The sequence below is a fragment of the Trichomycterus rosablanca genome, unplaced genomic scaffold (genome assembly GCF_030014385.1).
Source record: "Trichomycterus rosablanca isolate fTriRos1 unplaced genomic scaffold, fTriRos1.hap1 scaffold_142, whole genome shotgun sequence".
Taxonomy (NCBI): Eukaryota; Metazoa; Chordata; class Actinopteri; order Siluriformes; family Trichomycteridae; genus Trichomycterus; species Trichomycterus rosablanca.
In genome coordinates, this window is record NW_026946970.1 from 15,025 (window position 1) to 33,548 (window position 18,524).

The 18,524-nt window shown below is 39.2% G+C and overlaps 37 non-coding genes across 37 annotated transcripts; all 37 read right to left on the minus strand.

Annotated features, from left to right (window-relative positions):
- Positions 1–199: 199 nt before the first annotated feature.
- On the minus strand, positions 200–318 carry LOC134305660 (5S ribosomal RNA). The gene has a single exon (XR_010008721.1). It is a non-coding gene; the product is annotated as a 5S ribosomal RNA (ribosomal RNA).
- Positions 319–622: 304 nt separating this feature from the next.
- On the minus strand, positions 623–741 carry LOC134305614 (5S ribosomal RNA). Its single transcript, XR_010008685.1, has one exon. It is a non-coding gene; the product is annotated as a 5S ribosomal RNA (ribosomal RNA).
- Positions 742–1,192: 451 nt separating this feature from the next.
- Positions 1,193–1,311, minus strand: LOC134305615 (5S ribosomal RNA). Its single transcript, XR_010008686.1, has one exon. It is a non-coding gene; the product is annotated as a 5S ribosomal RNA (ribosomal RNA).
- Positions 1,312–1,623: 312 nt separating this feature from the next.
- Positions 1,624–1,742, minus strand: LOC134305672 (5S ribosomal RNA). Its single transcript, XR_010008722.1, has one exon. It is a non-coding gene; the product is annotated as a 5S ribosomal RNA (ribosomal RNA).
- A 300-nt stretch (positions 1,743–2,042) lies between these two features.
- On the minus strand, positions 2,043–2,161 carry LOC134305616 (5S ribosomal RNA). Its single transcript, XR_010008687.1, has one exon. It is a non-coding gene; the product is annotated as a 5S ribosomal RNA (ribosomal RNA).
- A 487-nt stretch (positions 2,162–2,648) lies between these two features.
- LOC134305682 (5S ribosomal RNA) lies at positions 2,649–2,767 on the minus strand. The gene has a single exon (XR_010008723.1). It is a non-coding gene; the product is annotated as a 5S ribosomal RNA (ribosomal RNA).
- A 288-nt stretch (positions 2,768–3,055) lies between these two features.
- On the minus strand, positions 3,056–3,174 carry LOC134305617 (5S ribosomal RNA). Its single transcript, XR_010008688.1, has one exon. It is a non-coding gene; the product is annotated as a 5S ribosomal RNA (ribosomal RNA).
- Positions 3,175–3,466: 292 nt separating this feature from the next.
- On the minus strand, positions 3,467–3,585 carry LOC134305683 (5S ribosomal RNA). Its single transcript, XR_010008724.1, has one exon. It is a non-coding gene; the product is annotated as a 5S ribosomal RNA (ribosomal RNA).
- Positions 3,586–3,849: 264 nt separating this feature from the next.
- On the minus strand, positions 3,850–3,968 carry LOC134305618 (5S ribosomal RNA). The gene has a single exon (XR_010008689.1). It is a non-coding gene; the product is annotated as a 5S ribosomal RNA (ribosomal RNA).
- Positions 3,969–4,523: 555 nt separating this feature from the next.
- LOC134305619 (5S ribosomal RNA) lies at positions 4,524–4,642 on the minus strand. The gene has a single exon (XR_010008690.1). It is a non-coding gene; the product is annotated as a 5S ribosomal RNA (ribosomal RNA).
- A 300-nt stretch (positions 4,643–4,942) lies between these two features.
- On the minus strand, positions 4,943–5,061 carry LOC134305685 (5S ribosomal RNA). Its single transcript, XR_010008726.1, has one exon. It is a non-coding gene; the product is annotated as a 5S ribosomal RNA (ribosomal RNA).
- Positions 5,062–5,365: 304 nt separating this feature from the next.
- Positions 5,366–5,484, minus strand: LOC134305620 (5S ribosomal RNA). Its single transcript, XR_010008691.1, has one exon. It is a non-coding gene; the product is annotated as a 5S ribosomal RNA (ribosomal RNA).
- Positions 5,485–5,967: 483 nt separating this feature from the next.
- Positions 5,968–6,086, minus strand: LOC134305686 (5S ribosomal RNA). The gene has a single exon (XR_010008727.1). It is a non-coding gene; the product is annotated as a 5S ribosomal RNA (ribosomal RNA).
- A 304-nt stretch (positions 6,087–6,390) lies between these two features.
- On the minus strand, positions 6,391–6,509 carry LOC134305621 (5S ribosomal RNA). The gene has a single exon (XR_010008692.1). It is a non-coding gene; the product is annotated as a 5S ribosomal RNA (ribosomal RNA).
- A 296-nt stretch (positions 6,510–6,805) lies between these two features.
- LOC134305687 (5S ribosomal RNA) lies at positions 6,806–6,924 on the minus strand. Its single transcript, XR_010008728.1, has one exon. It is a non-coding gene; the product is annotated as a 5S ribosomal RNA (ribosomal RNA).
- Positions 6,925–7,348: 424 nt separating this feature from the next.
- On the minus strand, positions 7,349–7,467 carry LOC134305688 (5S ribosomal RNA). The gene has a single exon (XR_010008729.1). It is a non-coding gene; the product is annotated as a 5S ribosomal RNA (ribosomal RNA).
- A 276-nt stretch (positions 7,468–7,743) lies between these two features.
- On the minus strand, positions 7,744–7,862 carry LOC134305622 (5S ribosomal RNA). The gene has a single exon (XR_010008693.1). It is a non-coding gene; the product is annotated as a 5S ribosomal RNA (ribosomal RNA).
- Positions 7,863–8,150: 288 nt separating this feature from the next.
- Positions 8,151–8,269, minus strand: LOC134305695 (5S ribosomal RNA). The gene has a single exon (XR_010008736.1). It is a non-coding gene; the product is annotated as a 5S ribosomal RNA (ribosomal RNA).
- A 344-nt stretch (positions 8,270–8,613) lies between these two features.
- LOC134305624 (5S ribosomal RNA) lies at positions 8,614–8,732 on the minus strand. Its single transcript, XR_010008694.1, has one exon. It is a non-coding gene; the product is annotated as a 5S ribosomal RNA (ribosomal RNA).
- Positions 8,733–9,381: 649 nt separating this feature from the next.
- LOC134305689 (5S ribosomal RNA) lies at positions 9,382–9,500 on the minus strand. Its single transcript, XR_010008730.1, has one exon. It is a non-coding gene; the product is annotated as a 5S ribosomal RNA (ribosomal RNA).
- Positions 9,501–9,812: 312 nt separating this feature from the next.
- Positions 9,813–9,931, minus strand: LOC134305626 (5S ribosomal RNA). Its single transcript, XR_010008696.1, has one exon. It is a non-coding gene; the product is annotated as a 5S ribosomal RNA (ribosomal RNA).
- A 288-nt stretch (positions 9,932–10,219) lies between these two features.
- On the minus strand, positions 10,220–10,338 carry LOC134305627 (5S ribosomal RNA). The gene has a single exon (XR_010008697.1). It is a non-coding gene; the product is annotated as a 5S ribosomal RNA (ribosomal RNA).
- A 783-nt stretch (positions 10,339–11,121) lies between these two features.
- On the minus strand, positions 11,122–11,240 carry LOC134305690 (5S ribosomal RNA). Its single transcript, XR_010008731.1, has one exon. It is a non-coding gene; the product is annotated as a 5S ribosomal RNA (ribosomal RNA).
- A 312-nt stretch (positions 11,241–11,552) lies between these two features.
- On the minus strand, positions 11,553–11,671 carry LOC134305706 (5S ribosomal RNA). Its single transcript, XR_010008747.1, has one exon. It is a non-coding gene; the product is annotated as a 5S ribosomal RNA (ribosomal RNA).
- Positions 11,672–12,105: 434 nt separating this feature from the next.
- Positions 12,106–12,224, minus strand: LOC134305691 (5S ribosomal RNA). Its single transcript, XR_010008732.1, has one exon. It is a non-coding gene; the product is annotated as a 5S ribosomal RNA (ribosomal RNA).
- Positions 12,225–12,540: 316 nt separating this feature from the next.
- On the minus strand, positions 12,541–12,659 carry LOC134305628 (5S ribosomal RNA). Its single transcript, XR_010008698.1, has one exon. It is a non-coding gene; the product is annotated as a 5S ribosomal RNA (ribosomal RNA).
- A 284-nt stretch (positions 12,660–12,943) lies between these two features.
- Positions 12,944–13,062, minus strand: LOC134305629 (5S ribosomal RNA). Its single transcript, XR_010008699.1, has one exon. It is a non-coding gene; the product is annotated as a 5S ribosomal RNA (ribosomal RNA).
- Positions 13,063–13,358: 296 nt separating this feature from the next.
- LOC134305472 (5S ribosomal RNA) lies at positions 13,359–13,477 on the minus strand. The gene has a single exon (XR_010008549.1). It is a non-coding gene; the product is annotated as a 5S ribosomal RNA (ribosomal RNA).
- Positions 13,478–13,801: 324 nt separating this feature from the next.
- Positions 13,802–13,920, minus strand: LOC134305630 (5S ribosomal RNA). The gene has a single exon (XR_010008700.1). It is a non-coding gene; the product is annotated as a 5S ribosomal RNA (ribosomal RNA).
- Positions 13,921–14,755: 835 nt separating this feature from the next.
- On the minus strand, positions 14,756–14,874 carry LOC134305692 (5S ribosomal RNA). The gene has a single exon (XR_010008733.1). It is a non-coding gene; the product is annotated as a 5S ribosomal RNA (ribosomal RNA).
- A 296-nt stretch (positions 14,875–15,170) lies between these two features.
- Positions 15,171–15,289, minus strand: LOC134305483 (5S ribosomal RNA). Its single transcript, XR_010008560.1, has one exon. It is a non-coding gene; the product is annotated as a 5S ribosomal RNA (ribosomal RNA).
- Positions 15,290–15,577: 288 nt separating this feature from the next.
- LOC134305631 (5S ribosomal RNA) lies at positions 15,578–15,696 on the minus strand. Its single transcript, XR_010008701.1, has one exon. It is a non-coding gene; the product is annotated as a 5S ribosomal RNA (ribosomal RNA).
- Positions 15,697–16,255: 559 nt separating this feature from the next.
- Positions 16,256–16,374, minus strand: LOC134305632 (5S ribosomal RNA). Its single transcript, XR_010008702.1, has one exon. It is a non-coding gene; the product is annotated as a 5S ribosomal RNA (ribosomal RNA).
- Positions 16,375–17,117: 743 nt separating this feature from the next.
- LOC134305693 (5S ribosomal RNA) lies at positions 17,118–17,236 on the minus strand. Its single transcript, XR_010008734.1, has one exon. It is a non-coding gene; the product is annotated as a 5S ribosomal RNA (ribosomal RNA).
- Positions 17,237–17,504: 268 nt separating this feature from the next.
- Positions 17,505–17,623, minus strand: LOC134305633 (5S ribosomal RNA). The gene has a single exon (XR_010008703.1). It is a non-coding gene; the product is annotated as a 5S ribosomal RNA (ribosomal RNA).
- Positions 17,624–17,915: 292 nt separating this feature from the next.
- Positions 17,916–18,034, minus strand: LOC134305495 (5S ribosomal RNA). The gene has a single exon (XR_010008571.1). It is a non-coding gene; the product is annotated as a 5S ribosomal RNA (ribosomal RNA).
- Positions 18,035–18,334: 300 nt separating this feature from the next.
- LOC134305634 (5S ribosomal RNA) lies at positions 18,335–18,453 on the minus strand. Its single transcript, XR_010008704.1, has one exon. It is a non-coding gene; the product is annotated as a 5S ribosomal RNA (ribosomal RNA).
- Between the last annotated feature and the right edge of the window lie 71 nt (positions 18,454–18,524).

Sequence of the window (18,524 nt, forward strand, 5' to 3'; positions counted from 1 at the left end):
ATTGGAAGGCCTTTCATAGATTAGATAGATAGATAGATAGATAGATAGATAGATAGATAGATAGATAGATAGATAGATAGATAGATAGATAGATAGATAGATAGATAGATAGATAGATAGATAGATAGATAGATCCTTTATTATGCTAGCTAACTGCTAAATGACACTTCATGAATGGGGCTGAAACTCAAAAATAAAAAGCTTACAGCACTCAGTATTCCCAGGCAGTCTCCCATCTAGGTACTGACTGAGCCCAACCCTGCTTGGCTTCTGAGATCGGACGAGATCAGGCGTTCCCAAGGTGGTTTGGCCGTAAGCGAAAGAAGCTGGATTTAAAGGCCTGTTATAGCTAGTCAGCCAGCTATCTGAGTGCTAGCCAGCTATCTGGGCTGGAATTACATTGGAAGGCCTTTCATAGATTAGATAGATAGATAGATAGATAGATAGATAGATAGATAGATAGATAGATAGATAGATAGATAGATAGATAGATAGATAGATAGATAGATAGATAGATAGATAGATAGATAGATAGATAGATAGATAGATAGATAGATCCTTTATTATGCTAGCTAACTGCTAAATGACACTTCATGAATGGGGCTGAAACTCAAAAATAAAAAGCTTACAGCACTCAGTATTCCCAGGCAGTCTCCCATCTAGGTACTGACTGAGCCCAACCCTGCTTGGCTTCTGAGATCGGACGAGATCAGGCATTCCCAAGGTGGTTTGGCCGTAAGCGAAAGAAGCTGGATTTAAAGGCCTGTTATAGCTAGTCAGCCAGCTATCTGAGTGCTAGCCAGCTATCTGGGCTGGAATTACATTGGAAGGCCTTTCATAGATAGATAGATAGATAGATAGATAGATAGATAGATAGATAGATAGATAGATAGATAGATAGATAGATAGATAGATAGATAGATAGATAGATAGATAGATAGATAGATAGATAGATAGATAGATAGATAGATAGATAGATAGATAGATAGATAGATAGATAGATAGATAGATAGATAGATAGATAGATAGATAGATAGATAGATAGATAGATAGATAGATAGATAGATAGATAGATAGATAGATAGATAGATAGATAGATAGATAGATAGATAGATAGATAGATAGATCCTTTATTATGCTAGCTAACTGCTAAATGACACTTCATGAATGGGGCTGAAACTCAAAAATAAAAAGCTTACAGCACTCAGTATTCCCAGGCAGTCTCCCATCTAGGTACTGACTGAGCCCAACCCTGCTTGGCTTCTGAGATCGGACGAGATCAGGCATTCCCAAGGTGGTTTGGCCGTAAGCGAAAGAAGCTGGATTTAAAGGCCTGTTATAGCTAGTCAGCCAGCTATCTGAGTGCTAGCCAGCTATCTGGGCTGGAATTACATTGGAAGGCCTTTCATAGATTAGATAGATAGATAGATAGATAGATAGATAGATAGATAGATAGATAGATAGATAGATAGATAGATAGATAGATAGATAGATAGATAGATAGATAGATAGATAGATAGATAGATAGATAGATAGATAGATAGATAGATAGATAGATCCTTTATTATGCTAGCTAACTGCTAAATGACACTTCATGAATGGGGCTGAAACTCAAAAATAAAAAGCTTACAGCACTCAGTATTCCCAGGCAGTCTCCCATCTAGGTACTGACTGAGCCCAACCCTGCTTGGCTTCTGAGATCGGACGAGATCAGGCGTTCCCAAGGTGGTTTGGCCGTAAGCGAAAGAAGCTGGATTTAAAGGCCTGTTATAGCTAGTCAGCCAGCTATCTGAGTGCTAGCCAGCTATCTGGGCTGGAATTACATTGGAAGGCCTTTCATAGATTAGATAGATAGATAGATAGATAGATAGATAGATAGATAGATAGATAGATAGATAGATAGATAGATAGATAGATAGATAGATAGATAGATAGATAGATAGATAGATAGATAGATAGATAGATAGATAGATAGATCCTTTATTATGCTAGCTAACTGCTAAATGACACTTCATGAATGGGGCTGAAACTCAAAAATAAAAAGCTTACAGCACTCAGTATTCCCAGGCAGTCTCCCATCTAGGTACTGACTGAGCCCAACCCTGCTTGGCTTCTGAGATCGGACGAGATCAGGCATTCCCAAGGTGGTTTGGCCGTAAGCGAAAGAAGCTGGATTTAAAGGCCTGTTATAGCTAGTCAGCCAGCTATCTGAGTGCTAGCCAGCTATCTGGGCTGGAATTACATTGGAAGGCCTTTCATAGATAGATAGATAGATAGATAGATAGATAGATAGATAGATAGATAGATAGATAGATAGATAGATAGATAGATAGATAGATAGATAGATAGATAGATAGATAGATAGATAGATAGATAGATAGATAGATAGATAGATAGATAGATAGATAGATAGATAGATAGATAGATAGATAGATAGATAGATAGATAGATAGATAGATAGATAGATAGATAGATAGATAGATAGATAGATAGATAGATAGATAGATAGATAGATAGATAGATAGATAGATAGATAGATAGATAGATAGATAGATAGATAGATAGATAGATAGATAGATAGATCCTTTATTATGCTAGCTAACTGCTAAATGACACTTCATGAATGGGGCTGAAACTCAAAAATAAAAAGCTTACAGCACTCAGTATTCCCAGGCAGTCTCCCATCTAGGTACTGACTGAGCCCAACCCTGCTTGGCTTCTGAGATCGGACGAGATCAGGCGTTCCCAAGGTGGTTTGGCCGTAAGCGAAAGAAGCTGGATTTAAAGGCCTGTTATAGCTAGTCAGCCAGCTATCTGAGTGCTAGCCAGCTATCTGGGCTGGAATTACATTGGAAGGCCTTTCATAGATTAGATAGATAGATAGATAGATAGATAGATAGATAGATAGATAGATAGATAGATAGATAGATAGATAGATAGATAGATAGATAGATAGATAGATAGATAGATAGATAGATAGATAGATAGATCCTTTATTATGCTAGCTAACTGCTAAATGACACTTCATGAATGGGGCTGAAACTCAAAAATAAAAAGCTTACAGCACTCAGTATTCCCAGGCAGTCTCCCATCTAGGTACTGACTGAGCCCAACCCTGCTTGGCTTCTGAGATCGGACGAGATCAGGCATTCCCAAGGTGGTTTGGCCGTAAGCGAAAGAAGCTGGATTTAAAGGCCTGTTATAGCTAGTCAGCCAACTATCTGAGTGCTAGCCAGCTATCTGGGCTGGAATTACATTGGAAGGCCTTTCATAGATTAGATAGATAGATAGATAGATAGATAGATAGATAGATAGATAGATAGATAGATAGATAGATAGATAGATAGATAGATAGATAGATAGATAGATAGATAGATAGATAGATAGATAGATAGATAGATCCTTTATTATGCTAGCTAACTGCTAAATGACACTTCATGAATGGGGCTGAAACTCAAAAATAAAAAGCTTACAGCACTCAGTATTCCCAGGCAGTCTCCCATCTAGGTACTGACTGAGCCCAACCCTGCTTGGCTTCTGAGATCGGACGAGATCAGGCGTTCCCAAGGTGGTTTGGCCGTAAGCGAAAGAAGCTGGATTTAAAGGCCTGTTATAGCTAGTCAGCCAGCTATCTGAGTGCTAGCCAGCTATCTGGGCTGGAATTACATTGGAAGGCCTTTCATAGATTAGATAGATAGATAGATAGATAGATAGATAGATAGATAGATAGATAGATAGATAGATAGATAGATAGATAGATAGATAGATAGATAGATAGATAGATCCTTTATTATGCTAGCTAACTGCTAAATGACACTTCATGAATGGGGCTGAAACTCAAAAATAAAAAGCTTACAGCACTCAGTATTCCCAGGCAGTCTCCCATCTAGGTACTGACTGAGCCCAACCCTGCTTGGCTTCTGAGATCGGACGAGATCAGGCATTCCCAAGGTGGTTTGGCCGTAAGCGAAAGAAGCTGGATTTAAAGGCCTGTTATAGCTAGTCAGCCAGCTATCTGAGTGCTAGCCAGCTATCTGGGCTGGAATTACATTGGAAGGCCTTTCATAGATAGATAGATAGATAGATAGATAGATAGATAGATAGATAGATAGATAGATAGATAGATAGATAGATAGATAGATAGATAGATAGATAGATAGATAGATAGATAGATAGATAGATAGATAGATAGATAGATAGATAGATAGATAGATAGATAGATAGATAGATAGATAGATAGATAGATAGATAGATAGATAGATAGATAGATAGATAGATAGATAGATAGATAGATAGATAGATAGATAGATAGATAGATAGATAGATAGATAGATAGATAGATAGATAGATAGATAGATAGATAGATAGATAGATAGATAGATAGATAGATAGATAGATAGATAGATAGATAGATAGATAGATAGATAGATAGATAGATAGATAGATAGATAGATAGATCCTTTATTATGCTAGCTAACTGCTAAATGACACTTCATGAATGGGGCTGAAACTCAAAAATAAAAAGCTTACAGCACTCAGTATTCCCAGGCAGTCTCCCATCTAGGTACTGACTGAGCCCAACCCTGCTTGGCTTCTGAGATCGGACGAGATCAGGCATTCCCAAGGTGGTTTGGCCGTAAGCGAAAGAAGCTGGATTTAAAGGCCTGTTATAGCTAGTCAGCCAGCTATCTGAGTGCTAGCCAGCTATCTGGGCTGGAATTACATTGGAAGGCCTTTCATAGATTAGATAGATAGATAGATAGATAGATAGATAGATAGATAGATAGATAGATAGATAGATAGATAGATAGATAGATAGATAGATAGATAGATAGATAGATAGATAGATAGATAGATAGATAGATAGATAGATAGATCCTTTATTATGCTAGCTAACTGCTAAATGACACTTCATGAATGGGGCTGAAACTCAAAAATAAAAAGCTTACAGCACTCAGTATTCCCAGGCAGTCTCCCATCTAGGTACTGACTGAGCCCAACCCTGCTTGGCTTCTGAGATCGGACGAGATCAGGCGTTCCCAAGGTGGTTTGGCCGTAAGCGAAAGAAGCTGGATTTAAAGGCCTGTTATAGCTAGTCAGCCAGCTATCTGAGTGCTAGCCAGCTATCTGGGCTGGAATTACATTGGAAGGCCTTTCATAGATTAGATAGATAGATAGATAGATAGATAGATAGATAGATAGATAGATAGATAGATAGATAGATAGATAGATAGATAGATAGATAGATAGATAGATAGATAGATAGATAGATAGATAGATAGATAGATAGATAGATAGATCCTTTATTATGCTAGCTAACTGCTAAATGACACTTCATGAATGGGGCTGAAACTCAAAAATAAAAAGCTTACAGCACTCAGTATTCCCAGGCAGTCTCCCATCTAGGTACTGACTGAGCCCAACCCTGCTTGGCTTCTGAGATCGGACGAGATCAGGCATTCCCAAGGTGGTTTGGCCGTAAGCGAAAGAAGCTGGATTTAAAGGCCTGTTATAGCTAGTCAGCCAGCTATCTGAGTGCTAGCCAGCTATCTGGGCTGGAATTACATTGGAAGGCCTTTCATAGATAGATAGATAGATAGATAGATAGATAGATAGATAGATAGATAGATAGATAGATAGATAGATAGATAGATAGATAGATAGATAGATAGATAGATAGATAGATAGATAGATAGATAGATAGATAGATAGATAGATAGATAGATAGATAGATAGATAGATAGATAGATAGATAGATAGATAGATAGATAGATAGATAGATAGATAGATAGATAGATAGATAGATAGATAGATAGATAGATAGATAGATAGATAGATAGATAGATAGATAGATAGATAGATAGATAGATAGATAGATAGATAGATAGATAGATAGATAGATCCTTTATTATGCTAGCTAACTGCTAAATGACACTTCATGAATGGGGCTGAAACTCAAAAATAAAAAGCTTACAGCACTCAGTATTCCCAGGCAGTCTCCCATCTAGGTACTGACTGAGCCCAACCCTGCTTGGCTTCTGAGATCGGACGAGATCAGGCGTTCCCAAGGTGGTTTGGCCGTAAGCGAAAGAAGCTGGATTTAAAGGCCTGTTATAGCTAGTCAGCCAGCTATCTGAGTGCTAGCCAGCTATCTGGGCTGGAATTACATTGGAAGGCCTTTCATAGATTAGATAGATAGATAGATAGATAGATAGATAGATAGATAGATAGATAGATAGATAGATAGATAGATAGATAGATAGATAGATAGATAGATAGATAGATAGATAGATAGATAGATAGATAGATAGATAGATAGATAGATCCTTTATTATGCTAGCTAACTGCTAAATGACACTTCATGAATGGGGCTGAAACTCAAAAATAAAAAGCTTACAGCACTCAGTATTCCCAGGCAGTCTCCCATCTAGGTACTGACTGAGCCCAACCCTGCTTGGCTTCTGAGATCGGACGAGATCAGGCATTCCCAAGGTGGTTTGGCCGTAAGCGAAAGAAGCTGGATTTAAAGGCCTGTTATAGCTAGTCAGCCAGCTATCTGAGTGCTAGCCAGCTATCTGGGCTGGAATTACATTGGAAGGCCTTTCATAGATTAGATAGATAGATAGATAGATAGATAGATAGATAGATAGATAGATAGATAGATAGATAGATAGATAGATAGATAGATAGATAGATAGATAGATAGATAGATAGATAGATAGATAGATAGATAGATAGATCCTTTATTATGCTAGCTAACTGCTAAATGACACTTCATGAATGGGGCTGAAACTCAAAAATAAAAAGCTTACAGCACTCAGTATTCCCAGGCAGTCTCCCATCTAGGTACTGACTGAGCCCAACCCTGCTTGGCTTCTGAGATCGGACGAGATCAGGCGTTCCCAAGGTGGTTTGGCCGTAAGCGAAAGAAGCTGGATTTAAAGGCCTGTTATAGCTAGTCAGCCAGCTATCTGAGTGCTAGCCAGCTATCTGGGCTGGAATTACATTGGAAGGCCTTTCATAGATTAGATAGATAGATAGATAGATAGATAGATAGATAGATAGATAGATAGATAGATAGATAGATAGATAGATAGATAGATAGATAGATAGATAGATAGATAGATAGATAGATAGATAGATAGATAGATAGATAGATAGATAGATAGATAGATAGATAGATAGATAGATAGATAGATAGATAGATAGATAGATAGATAGATAGATAGATAGATAGATAGATAGATAGATAGATAGATAGATAGATAGATAGATAGATAGATCCTTTATTATGCTAGCTAACTGCTAAATGACACTTCATGAATGGGGCTGAAACTCAAAAATAAAAAGCTTACAGCACTCAGTATTCCCAGGCAGTCTCCCATCTAGGTACTGACTGAGCCCAACCCTGCTTGGCTTCTGAGATCGGACGAGATCAGGCGTTCCCAAGGTGGTTTGGCCGTAAGCGAAAGAAGCTGGATTTAAAGGCCTGTTATAGCTAGTCAGCCAGCTATCTGAGTGCTAGCCAGCTATCCTTTCATAGATTAGATAGATAGATAGATAGATAGATAGATAGATAGATAGATAGATAGATAGATAGATAGATAGATAGATAGATAGATAGATAGATAGATAGATAGATAGATAGATAGATAGATAGATAGATAGATAGATAGATCCTTTATTATGCTAGCTAACTGCTAAATGACACTTCATGAATGGGGCTGAAACTCAAAAATAAAAAGCTTACAGCACTCAGTATTCCCAGGCAGTCTCCCATCTAGGTACTGACTGAGCCCAACCCTGCTTGGCTTCTGAGATCGGACGAGATCAGGCATTCCCAAGGTGGTTTGGCCGTAAGCGAAAGAAGCTGGATTTAAAGGCCTGTTATAGCTAGTCAGCCAGCTATCTGAGTGCTAGCCAGCTATCTGGGCTGGAATTACATTGGAAGGCCTTTCATAGATTAGATAGATAGATAGATAGATAGATAGATAGATAGATAGATAGATAGATAGATAGATAGATAGATAGATAGATAGATAGATAGATAGATAGATAGATAGATAGATAGATAGATAGATAGATCCTTTATTATGCTAGCTAACTGCTAAATGACACTTCATGAATGGGGCTGAAACTCAAAAATAAAAAGCTTACAGCACTCAGTATTCCCAGGCAGTCTCCCATCTAGGTACTGACTGAGCCCAACCCTGCTTGGCTTCTGAGATCGGATGAGATCAGGCGTTCCCAAGGTGGTTTGGCCGTAAGCGAAAGAAGCTGGATTTAAAGGCCTGTTATAGCTAGTCAGCCAGCTATCTGAGTGCTAGCCAGCTATCTGGGCTGGAATTACATTGGAAGGCCTTTCATAGATTAGATAGATAGATAGATAGATAGATAGATAGATAGATAGATAGATAGATAGATAGATAGATAGATAGATAGATAGATAGATAGATAGATAGATAGATAGATAGATAGATAGATAGATAGATAGATAGATAGATAGATAGATAGATAGATAGATAGATAGATAGATAGATAGATGGATCCTTTATTATGCTAGCTAACTGCTAAATGACACTTCATGAATGGGGCTGAAACTCAAAAATAAAAAGCTTACAGCACTCAGTATTCCCAGGCAGTCTCCCATCTAGGTACTGACTGAGCCCAACCCTGCTTGGCTTCTGAGATCGGACGAGATCAGGCATTCCCAAGGTGGTTTGGCCGTAAGCGAAAGAAGCTGGATTTAAAGGCCTGTTATAGCTAGTCAGCCAGCTATCTGAGTGCTAGCCAGCTATCTGGGCTGGAATTACATTGGAAGGCCTTTCATAGATAGATAGATAGATAGATAGATAGATAGATAGATAGATAGATAGATAGATAGATAGATAGATAGATAGATAGATAGATAGATAGATAGATAGATAGATAGATAGATAGATAGATAGATAGATAGATAGATAGATAGATAGATAGATAGATAGATAGATAGATAGATAGATAGATAGATAGATAGATAGATAGATAGATAGATAGATAGATAGATAGATAGATAGATAGATAGATAGATAGATAGATAGATAGATAGATAGATAGATAGATAGATAGATAGATAGATAGATAGATAGATAGATAGATAGATAGATAGATAGATAGATAGATAGATAGATAGATAGATAGATAGATAGATAGATAGATAGATAGATAGATAGATAGATAGATAGATAGATAGATAGATAGATAGATAGATAGATAGATAGATAGATAGATAGATAGATAGATAGATAGATAGATAGATAGATAGATAGAGATAGATCCTTTATTATGCTAGCTAACTGCTAAATGACACTTCATGAATGGGGCTGAAACTCAAAAATAAAAAGCTTACAGCACTCAGTATTCCCAGGCAGTCTCCCATCTAGGTACTGACTGAGCCCAACCCTGCTTGGCTTCTGAGATCGGACGAGATCAGGCGTTCCCAAGGTGGTTTGGCCGTAAGCGAAAGAAGCTGGATTTAAAGGCCTGTTATAGCTAGTCAGCCAGCTATCTGAGTGCTAGCCAGCTATCTGGGCTGGAATTACATTGGAAGGCCTTTCATAGATTAGATAGATAGATAGATAGATAGATAGATAGATAGATAGATAGATAGATAGATAGATAGATAGATAGATAGATAGATAGATAGATAGATAGATAGATAGATAGATAGATAGATAGATAGATAGATAGATAGATAGATAGATAGATCCTTTATTATGCTAGCTAACTGCTAAATGACACTTCATGAATGGGGCTGAAACTCAAAAATAAAAAGCTTACAGCACTCAGTATTCCCAGGCAGTCTCCCATCTAGGTACTGACTGAGCCCAACCCTGCTTGGCTTCTGAGATCGGACGAGATCAGGCATTCCCAAGGTGGTTTGGCCGTAAGCGAAAGAAGCTGGATTTAAAGGCCTGTTATAGCTAGTCAGCCAGCTATCTGAGTGCTAGCCAGCTATCTGGGCTGGAATTACATTGGAAGGCCTTTCATAGATTAGATAGATAGATAGATAGATAGATAGATAGATAGATAGATAGATAGATAGATAGATAGATAGATAGATAGATAGATAGATAGATAGATAGATAGATAGATAGATAGATAGATAGATAGATCCTTTATTATGCTAGCTAACTGCTAAATGACACTTCATGAATGGGGCTGAAACTCAAAAATAAAAAGCTTACAGCACTCAGTATTCCCAGGCAGTCTCCCATCTAGGTACTGACTGAGCCCAACCCTGCTTGGCTTCTGAGATCGGACGAGATCAGGCATTCCCAAGGTGGTTTGGCCGTAAGCGAAAGAAGCTGGATTTAAAGGCCTGTTATAGCTAGTCAGCCAGCTATCTGAGTGCTAGCCAGCTATCTGGGCTGGAATTACATTGGAAGGCCTTTCATAGATAGATAGATAGATAGATAGATAGATAGATAGATAGATAGATAGATAGATAGATAGATAGATAGATAGATAGATAGATAGATAGATAGATAGATGGATGGATGGATGGATGGATGGATGGATGGATGGATGGATGGATGGATGGATGGATGGATGGATGGATGGATGGATGGATGGATGGATGGATGGATGGATGGATGGATGGATGGATGGATGGATGGATGGATGGATGGATGGATGGATGGATGGATGGATGGATGGATGGATGGATGGATGGATGGATGGATGGATGGATGGATGGATGGATGGATGGATGGATGGATGGATGGATGGATGGATGGATGGATGGATGGATGGATGGATGGATGGATGGATGGATGGATGGATGGATGGATGGATGGATGGATGGATGGATGGATGGATGGATGGATGGATGGATGGATGGATGGATGGATGGATGGATGGATGGATGGATGGATGGATGGATGGATGGATGGATGGATGGATGGATGGATGGATGGATGGATGGATGGATGGATGGATGGATGGATAGATAGATAGATAGATAGATAGATAGATAGATAGATAGATAGATAGATAGATAGATAGATAGATAGATCCTTTATTATGCTAGCTAACTGCTAAATGACACTTCATGAATGGGGCTGAAACTCAAAAATAAAAAGCTTACAGCACTCAGTATTCCCAGGCAGTCTCCCATCTAGGTACTGACTGAGCCCAACCCTGCTTGGCTTCTGAGATCGGACGAGATCAGGCGTTCCCAAGGTGGTTTGGCCGTAAGCGAAAGAAGCTGGATTTAAAGGCCTGTTATAGCTAGTCAGCCAGCTATCTGAGTGCTAGCCAGCTATCTGGGCTGGAATTACATTGGAAGGCCTTTCATAGATTAGATAGATAGATAGATAGATAGATAGATAGATAGATAGATAGATAGATAGATAGATAGATAGATAGATAGATAGATAGATAGATAGATAGATAGATAGATAGATAGATAGATAGATAGATAGATAGATAGATAGATAGATAGATCCTTTATTATGCTAGCTAACTGCTAAATGACACTTCATGAATGGGGCTGAAACTCAAAAATAAAAAGCTTACAGCACTCAGTATTCCCAGGCAGTCTCCCATCTAGGTACTGACTGAGCCCAACCCTGCTTGGCTTCTGAGATCGGATGAGATCAGGCGTTCCCAAGGTGGTTTGGCCGTAAGCGAAAGAAGCTGGATTTAAAGGCCTGTTATAGCTAGTCAGCCAGCTATCTGAGTGCTAGCCAGCTATCTGGGCTGGAATTACATTGGAAGGCCTTTCATAGATTAGATAGATAGATAGATAGATAGATAGATAGATAGATAGATAGATAGATAGATAGATAGATAGATAGATAGATAGATAGATAGATAGATAGATAGATAGATAGATAGATAGATAGATAGATAGATAGATAGATAGATAGATAGATAGATAGATAGATAGATAGATAGATAGATAGATAGATAGATAGATAGATAGATAGATAGATAGATAGATAGATAGATAGATAGATAGATAGATAGATAGATAGATAGATAGATAGAGATAGATCCTTTATTATGCTAGCTAACTGCTAAATGACACTTCATGAATGGGGCTGAAACTCAAAAATAAAAAGCTTACAGCACTCAGTATTCCCAGGCAGTCTCCCATCTAGGTACTGACTGAGCCCAACCCTGCTTGGCTTCTGAGATCGGACGAGATCAGGCGTTCCCAAGGTGGTTTGGCCGTAAGCGAAAGAAGCTGGATTTAAAGGCCTGTTATAGCTAGTCAGCCAGCTATCTGAGTGCTAGCCAGCTATCTGGGCTGGAATTACATTGGAAGGCCTTTCATAGATTAGATAGATAGATAGATAGATAGATAGATAGATAGATAGATAGATAGATAGATAGATAGATAGATAGATAGATAGATAGATAGATAGATAGATAGATAGATAGATAGATAGATAGATAGATAGATAGATAGATAGATAGATAGATAGATCCTTTATTATGCTAGCTAACTGCTAAATGACACTTCATGAATGGGGCTGAAACTCAAAAATAAAAAGCTTACAGCACTCAGTATTCCCAGGCAGTCTCCCATCTAGGTACTGACTGAGCCCAACCCTGCTTGGCTTCTGAGATCGGACGAGATCAGGCATTCCCAAGGTGGTTTGGCCGTAAGCGAAAGAAGCTGGATTTAAAGGCCTGTTATAGCTAGTCAGCCAGCTATCTGAGTGCTAGCCAGCTATCTGGGCTGGAATTACATTGGAAGGCCTTTCATAGATTAGATAGATAGATAGATAGATAGATAGATAGATAGATAGATAGATAGATAGATAGATAGATAGATAGATAGATAGATAGATAGATAGATAGATAGATAGATAGATAGATAGATAGATCCTTTATTATGCTAGCTAACTGCTAAATGACACTTCATGAATGGGGCTGAAACTCAAAAATAAAAAGCTTACAGCACTCAGTATTCCCAGGCAGTCTCCCATCTAGGTACTGACTGAGCCCAACCCTGCTTGGCTTCTGAGATCGGACGAGATCAGGCATTCCCAAGGTGGTTTGGCCGTAAGCGAAAGAAGCTGGATTTAAAGGCCTGTTATAGCTAGTCAGCCAGCTATCTGAGTGCTAGCCAGCTATCTGGGCTGGAATTACATTGGAAGGCCTTTCATAGATTAGATAGATAGATAGATAGATAGATAGATAGATAGATAGATAGATAGATAGATAGATAGATAGATAGATAGATAGATAGATAGATAGATAGATAGATAGATAGATAGATAGATAGATAGATAGATAGATCCTTTATTATGCTAGCTAACTGCTAAATGACACTTCATGAATGGGGCTGAAACTCAAAAATAAAAAGCTTACAGCACTCAGTATTCCCAGGCAGTCTCCCATCTAGGTACTGACTGAGCCCAACCCTGCTTGGCTTCTGAGATCGGATGAGATCAGGCGTTCCCAAGGTGGTTTGGCCGTAAGCGAAAGAAGCTGGATTTAAAGGCCTGTTATAGCTAGTCAGCCAGCTATCTGAGTGCTAGCCAGCTATCTGGGCTGGAATTACATTGGAAGGCCTTTCATAGATTAGATAGATAGATAGATAGATAGATAGATAGATAGATAGATAGATAGATAGATAGATAGATAGATAGATAGATAGATAGATAGATAGATAGATAGATAGATAGATAGATAGATAGATAGATAGATAGATAGATAGATAGATAGATAGATAGATAGATCCTTTATTATGCTAGCTAACTGCTAAATGACACTTCATGAATGGGGCTGAAACTCAAAAATAAAAAGCTTACAGCACTCAGTATTCCCAGGCAGTCTCCCATCTAGGTACTGACTGAGCCCAACCCTGCTTGGCTTCTGAGATCGGACGAGATCAGGCATTCCCAAGGTGGTTTGGCCGTAAGCGAAAGAAGCTGGATTTAAAGGCCTGTTATAGCTAGTCAGCCAGCTATCTGAGTGCTAGCCAGCTATCTGGGCTGGAATTACATTGGAAGGCCTTTCATAGATAGATAGATAGATAGATAGATAGATAGATAGATAGATAGATAGATAGATAGATAGATAGATAGATAGATAGATAGATAGATGGATGGATGGATGGATGGATGGATGGATGGATGGATGGATGGATGGATGGATGGATGGATGGATGGATGGATGGATGGATGGATGGATGGATGGATGGATGGATGGATGGATGGATGGATGGATGGATGGATGGATGGATGGATGGATGGATGGATGGATGGATGGATGGATGGATGGATGGATGGATGGATGGATGGATGGATGGATGGATGGATGGATGGATGGATGGATGGATGGATGGATGGATGGATGGATGGATGGATGGATGGATGGATGGATGGATGGATGGATGGATGGATGGATGGATGGATGGATGGATGGATGGATGGATGGATGGATGGATGGATGGATGGATGGATGGATGGATGGATGGATGGATGGATGGATGGATGGATGGATGGATGGATGGATGGATGGATGGATGGATGGATGGATGGATGGATGGATGGATGGATGGATGGATGGATGGATGGATGGATGGATGGATGGATGGATGGATGGATGGATGGATGGATGGATAGATAGATAGATAGATAGATAGATAGATAGATAGATAGATAGATAGATAGATAGATAGATAGATAGATCCTTTATTATGCTAGCTAACTGCTAAATGACACTTCATGAATGGGGCTGAAACTCAAAAATAAAAAGCTTACAGCACTCAGTATTCCCAGGCAGTCTCCCATCTAGGTACTGACTGAGCCCAACCCTGCTTGGCTTCTGAGATCGGACGAGATCAGGCGTTCCCAAGGTGGTTTGGCCGTAAGCGAAAGAAGCTGGATTTAAAGGCCTGTTATAGCTAGTCAGCCAGCTATCTGAGTGCTAGCCAGCTATCTGGGCTGGAATTACATTGGAAGGCCTTTCATAGATTAGATAGATAGATAGATAGATAGATAGATAGATAGATAGATAGATAGATAGATAGATAGATAGATAGATAGATAGATAGATAGATAGATAGATAGATAGATAGATAGATAGATAGATAGATAGATAGATCCTTTATTATGCTAGCTAACTGCTAAATGACACTTCATGAATGGGGCTGAAACTCAAAAATAAAAAGCTTACAGCACTCAGTATTCCCAGGCAGTCTCCCATCTAGGTACTGACTGAGCCCAACCCTGCTTGGCTTCTGAGATCGGATGAGATCAGGCGTTCCCAAGGTGGTTTGGCCGTAAGCGAAAGAAGCTGGATTTAAAGGCCTGTTATAGCTAGTCAGCCAGCTATCTGAGTGCTAGCCAGCTATCTGGGCTGGAATTACATTGGAAGGCCTTTCATAGATTAGATAGATAGATAGATAGATAGATAGATAGATAGATAGATAGATAGATAGATAGATAGATAGATAGATAGATAGATAGATAGATAGATAGATAGATAGATAGATAGATAGATAGATAGATCCTTTATTATGCTAGCTAACTGCTAAATGACACTTCATGAATGGGGCTGAAACTCAAAAATAAAAAGCTTACAGCACTCAGTATTCCCAGGCAGTCTCCCATCTAGGTACTGACTGAGCCCAACCCTGCTTGGCTTCTGAGATCGGACGAGATCAGGCATTCCCAAGGTGGTTTGGCCGTAAGCGAAAGAAGCTGGATTTAAAGGCCTGTTATAGCTAGTCAGCCAGCTATCTGAGTGCTAGCCAGCTATCTGGGCTGGAATTACATTGGAAGGCCTTTCATAGATAGATAGATAGATAGATAGATAGATAGATAGATAGATAGATAGATAGATAGATAGATAGATAGATAGATAGATAGATAGATAGATAGATAGATAGATAGATAGATAGATAGATAGATAGATAGATAGATAGATAGATAGATAGATAGATAGATAGATAGATAGATAGATAGATAGATAGATAGATAGATAGATAGATAGATAGATAGATAGATAGATAGATAGATAGATAGATAGATAGATAGATAGATAGATAGATAGATAGATAGATAGATAGATAGATAGATAGATAGATAGATAGATAGATAGATAGATAGATAGATAGATAGATAGATAGATAGATAGATAGATAGATAGATAGATAGATAGATAGATAGATAGATAGATAGATAGATCCTTTATTATGCTAGCTAACTGCTAAATGACACTTCATGAATGGGGCTGAAACTCAAAAATAAAAAGCTTACAGCACTCAGTATTCCCAGGCAGTCTCCCATCTAGGTACTGACTGAGCCCAACCCTGCTTGGCTTCTGAGATCGGACGAGATCAGGCATTCCCAAGGTGGTTTGGCCGTAAGCGAAAGAAGCTGGATTTAAAGGCCTGTTATAGCTAGTCAGCCAGCTATCTGAGTGCTAGCCAGCTATCTGGGCTGGAATTACATTGGAAGGCCTTTCATAGATAGATAGATAGATAGATAGATAGATAGATAGATAGATAGATAGATAGATAGATAGATAGATAGATAGATAGATGGATAGATAGATAGATGGATGGATGGATGGATGGATGGATGGATGGATGGATGGATGGATGGATGGATGGATGGATGGATGGATGGATGGATGGATGGATGGATGGATGGATGGATGGATGGATGGATGGATGGATGGATGGATGGATGGATGGATGGATGGATGGATGGATGGATGGATGGATGGATGGATGGATGGATGGATGGATGGATGGATGGATGGATGGATGGATGGATGGATGGATGGATGGATGGATGGATGGATGGATGGATGGATGGATGGATGGATGGATGGATGGATGGATGGATGGATGGATGGATGGATGGATGGATGGATGGATGGATGGATGGATGGATGGATGGATGGATGGATGGATGGATGGATGGATGGATGGATGGATGGATGGATGGATGGATGGATGGATGGATGGATGGATGGATGGATGGATGGATGGATGGATGGATGGATAGATAGATAGATAGATAGATAGATAGATAGATAGATCCTTTATTATGCTAGCTAACTGCTAAATGACACTTCATGAATGGGGCTGAAACTCAAAAATAAAAAGCTTACAGCACTCAGTATTCCCAGGCAGTCTCCCATCTAGGTACTGACTGAGCCCAACCCTGCTTGGCTTCTGAGATCGGACGAGATCAGGCGTTCCCAAGGTGGTTTGGCCGTAAGCGAAAGAAGCTGGATTTAAAGGCCTGTTATAGCTAGTCAGCCAGCTATCTGAGTGCTAGCCAGCTATCTGGGCTGGAATTACATTGGAAGGCCTTTCATAGATTAGATAGATAGATAGATAGATAGATAGATAGATAGATAGATAGATAGATAGATAGATAGATAGATAGATAGATAGATAGATAGATAGATAGATAGATAGATCCTTTATTATGCTAGCTAACTGCTAAATGACACTTCATGAATGGGGCTGAAACTCAAAAATAAAAAGCTTACAGCACTCAGTATTCCCAGGCAGTCTCCCATCTAGGTACTGACTGAGCCCAACCCTGCTTGGCTTCTGAGATCGGACGAGATCAGGCATTCCCAAGGTGGTTTGGCCGTAAGCGAAAGAAGCTGGATTTAAAGGCCTGTTATAGCTAGTCAGCCAGCTATCTGAGTGCTAGCCAGCTATCTGGGCTGGAATTACATTGGAAGGCCTTTCATAGATTAGATAGATAGATAGATAGATAGATAGATAGATAGATAGATAGATAGATAGATAGATAGATAGATAGATAGATAGATAGATAGATAGATAGATAGATAGATAGATAGATAGATAGATAGATAGATCCTTTATTATGCTAGCTAACTGCTAAATGACACTTCATGAATGGGGCTGAAACTCAAAAATAAAAAGCTTACAGCACTCAGTATTCCCAGGCAGTCTCCCATCTAGGTACTGACTGAGCCCAACCCTGCTTGGCTTCTGAGATCGGATGAGATCAGGCGTTCCCAAGGTGGTTTGGCCGTAAGCGAAAGAAGCTGGATTTAAAGGCCTGTTATAGCTAGTCAGCCAGCTATCTGAGTGCTAGCCAGCTATCTGGGCTGGAATTACATTGGAAGGCCTTTCATAGATTAGATAGATAGATAGATAGATAGATAGATAGATAGATAGATAGATAGATAGATAGATAGATAGATAGATAGATAGATAGATAGATAGATAGATAGATAGATAGATAGATAGATAGATAGATAGATAGATAGATCCTTTATTATGCTAGCTAACTGCTAAATGACACTTCATGAATGGGGCTGAAACTCAAAAATAAAAAGCTTACAGCACTCAGTATTCCCAGGCAGTCTCCCATCTAGGTACTGACTGAGCCCAACCCTGCTTGGCTTCTGAGATCGGACGAGATCAGGCATTCCCAAGGTGGTTTGGCCGTAAGCGAAAGAAGCTGGATTTAAAGGCCTGTTATAGCTAGTCAGCCAGCTATCTGAGTGCTAGCCAGCTATCTGGG